A 4,216-nucleotide genomic window follows, 5' to 3' on the forward strand; every position below is an offset into this window, starting at 1 on the left:
TGATCAACCCTTCATGGCAGCCAAAGTAATCAACATGGAAAGCTTACTCATCATAGATACTAACCCAAATGACGTCTTAAGGTAGTTAATCTAATAGGCTGGATCAACAACCAATTCAAATTTTAATGTAACAGATGGGTAGGCATGGAGGATCGAGTTAAGATAGTCTGTAGGCTATTAATGCTAGACCAGACTAATATGCATAGACGAACTCTCTTATCCTAACTAAACCAAGGCAGACAAGAAGAGAAATTATTCATCTAACCTTTAGCTGGCGCAAGAACAGGATCACACACATCAAATCAACATCTGCAAGATCATTCGACTAAAACGGCTTGAACCAAGTAAGAAAACATAACTCACATGCTTGAACCAGCTAAAACCAAATTATCACACCTAACATGTGTAATTACATAATCAGAACTAGCTCAACAAACAACCATCATACAAGACTGATCAAGTCGGATTGATATCAACATACAAACAGACTTATCCCTTAAACGAGACCAATCTAACTAATCCGCACGCTTTAAACCTACGACGATTACAGAAAACATAGATAAAACAGAAAGCAAAAAGGAAGGGAGAATTACCTCTTGCGAGTGCAGTGAAATGGGGCGTCGGGGGTTTCAGATCTATGCTCAATTTTTTTAAAGTAACAAGCCGAAAAGTAAAACGACTTAATCTTTCAAGTGGGTGTTCCAAATATAGTGAAAAAAAGTGTAAGTGTTTAGGAATGGTTAAAGTGTCTGAAAAAGAACTCCCTCAAATGGGTCACGAAATGAGTATTTATAGTATAAATCCCTAGGGTTTCGTTTGGGCGGGGTTTTGAAAATTGAAAAAAGATTCGGGATGGAGTCAATTTATTCCAATACGAACGTTGAAGTGAAGAGAAAGAAAGACTTGTATGAAAATGGTAAGGAAAAAATCTACCATGGTTGAGAAAAGTTTGGACCTGTTCTTGAAATGGAAAGGGGAAGAAGAAGGACCAAAAGGCGTGGCTGTGTGATTTAAGTTTAATCCGAAACTGGGGTAACCAAATCTGGTAATGGTAAAAGGGAGCTGGGATTTTAACTGGAAATGGACGAGGGAGAGAGAGAGAGAGAGAGAGATGAGAGAGACGCAGCTGCGGTGTTGTTGAAGAGAAGATGGGTTTTGTTTCTTTTAGGTTTAGCTGATGTAAACGAAATGGGCTGGACCGGGTCGGTTAGGCTGGTCGGTTTGGTGTTGGGCTGGTCGGGTATAGAGAATGGTGGGCTTAATTGTTGGAATGGATAATGTGGACCGGTTGAGCTGAAAAGATATGGGCTGATTAGGTGAGTTATTAAGGAACGTGGGCTGGACGGGTGAAAGGAAATGTGGGCTGTTATTTGGCTAAAATTCCTCCTCCATATAAATTCCATTGGGCTTCTAATTTAATAATTAGTACAATATATATTGTGTGAAGACAAATAGTAATTAGTATGTAGAAAGTAAAGGATTTAATAAAGTAAAATTAATTTAACGAGTACAAATCCTAAAATGAAACGAAGACGAACCATTTAAAAATTTGTGATAAAGTAATACTAGTAATGTTGATAGTAGAATAGTGAAAATGAAAGTAACGATGTTAATAGTAGTAGAAAATAAAAATAGTAGTGAAAACAAAGTGTTTAACTCGTCAATAAATTTAGAAGCGCGAGGAAATAAATTGGAATAAAGGAGGGAAAAAATTGGGTGTCAACATATTCTTGATCAGAGACTGAGCATACAGATCATTTGCGTGCGGTGCTCAGAGTCCTTCAGGACCAGAAGTAGTATGCGAAATTCTCCAAATGTGAATTCTGGCTAATCTCTGTCGCTTTCATAGGGCATATTATTTTAGATGAGCGCATCAAAGTGGATACTCAGAAGATAGATGTTGTGAAGACTTGGCCTCGACCCACGACGCCGACAGAGGTTCATAGTTTTATGAGTTTAGCAGGGTATTACAGAAGATTTGTGGAGAGCTTCTCTTCTCTTTCTACCCCATTGACGAAGTTAACTCAGAAGGCAGCCAAGTTCCAATGGACAGATGCTTGTGAGCGAAGTTTTCAAGAATGGAAGGATAGGTTGACTTCAGCACCAGTCCTGGCTCTTTCAGAGGGATCCGAAGGTTATGCTGTCTATTGTGACGCTTCGAAAGCCGGATTGGGTTGCGTACTGATGCAACACGACAAGGTGATTGCTTACGATTCTAAACAGCTCAGGAAGCACGAGAAGAACTACCCGACTCTCGACCCAGAGTTAGCAACCGTGATTCATGCACTTAAAATCTGGAGACATTACTTATATGACGTTCATGTTGACATCTATCCAGATCATAAGAGCCTTCAGTACATCTTCAAGTAGAAGGATCTAAACTTGCGACAGAGGCGGTGGTTAGAATTGCTAAAAGATTACGACGTTGATATTTTATACCACCCGGGGAAAGAAAATGTGGTAGCAGATGCCCTCAGCCGTAAATCTATAGGTAGTTTAGCATATCTGCGGGCTGGAAAAGGGGAGTTGTCTCATGAGTTTCTTCAGCTAGCCAATTTGGGGGTCAGTATGATAGATTCAGGAGATACATGAGTTACTATTCAGACTACAGCAACATCATCCTTAGTAGCCGAGGTAAAAGGGTGTCTGTATGAAGACCTTTCATTGACCCATTACAAGGATACAGTTCCTCAAAAGAAGAAATAACCATTCGGGATTTTTGGAGATGGAGTCCTCAGGTATCGAGGTAGGTTATGTGTACCCGATGTTGCGGGGTTACGTCAGAAGATTATGGCGGATGCTTATTGCTCCCACTATTCTATCCATCCAGGGTCAACAAAGATGTACCGCGACATCAAAGAGATTTATTGGTGGGATGGAATGAAGAAGGATATAGCAGGGTTCGTGGCCCAATGTCCTAATCGTCAATAGGTAAAGATTGAATATCAGAAGCCCGGTGAATTATTGCAGGTTATGGAGATTCTGACTTGGAAGTGGCAAATAGTTAATATGGATTTTATTTCGGGCCTACCCCAATCTTAGTGTAGGTTTAATTCTATATGGGTAATTATTGATAGACTGACAAAATCAGCACATTTTCTACCTGTCAGGACTATTTACTCCACCGAGGATTATGGGATGCTTTATATTAAGGAGATAGTCCGACTTCATGGTGTTCCTGTGTCCATTATATCCGACAGGGGTGCGCAGTTTGCGGCAAAATTTTGGAGATTCTTTCAGAAGGGTTTGGGGACTCAAGTGAATCTTAACACAGCATTTCAACCCCAGACAGACGAACGGGCTGAGCGAACTATTCAGACCCTTGAAGATAAGTTAAGGGCATGTGTGCTAGATTTTGGAGGTAATTGGGATGACCATTTACCGCTTATTGAATTTGCATACAATAATAGTTACCACTCCAGTATTTAGATGACCCCGTATGAAGCTTTATATGGGCAAAAGTGTACATCACCAATTGGATGGTTTAAAGTGGAAGAGACAACGCTAGGGGCCAGCTTTAATCCAGCAAGCGGTGGAGAAAGTTAAGCTTATTTAGGATCGATCATTAATAGCCCAAAGTCGATAGAAGTCTTACGCGGATAATCGCCAACAAGACTTGGAGTTCCAAGTTAATGACTGCGTATTCCTGAAGGTGTCGCTGATGAAAGACGTTATGAGATTTGGTAAGAAAGGTAAGCTTAGCCCTCGATACATCGGACCCTACAAGATTGTATGCAAAGTAGGCCAAGTAGCCTATGAGTTAGATCTTCCTTTAGAATTGGGGACAGTCCATCCAGTCTTTCATGCGTCAATGCTTCGTAAGTATATTGGAGATCCTTCTAGAGTGGTACCTGTAAATGATGTCCAGATCACTGAGCAACTATCATATGAAGAAGTTGCTATTTCAATCCTGGATAGATAATTTCGGAGGCTAAAAACTAAAGATGTAGCCTCAGTTAAAGTCCTTTGGAGAAACAATATGTCACACCCTAACCTTAATAGGGTGTGATGGGCACCCGACCCTTTATTCGGAGCCGAGCGAACCCACTGACTCTTATTACATGCATATTTTTTTGGACTTTCTAGATTAATAGAGATGATATATATATATATATATATATATATATATATATATATATATATATATATATATATATATATATATATATATATATATATATATATATATATATCAGAAATATTCTTTTTCGTTGTT

The sequence above is a fragment of the Lycium barbarum genome, chromosome 9 (genome assembly GCF_019175385.1).
Source record: "Lycium barbarum isolate Lr01 chromosome 9, ASM1917538v2, whole genome shotgun sequence".
Taxonomy (NCBI): domain Eukaryota; kingdom Viridiplantae; phylum Streptophyta; class Magnoliopsida; order Solanales; family Solanaceae; genus Lycium; species Lycium barbarum.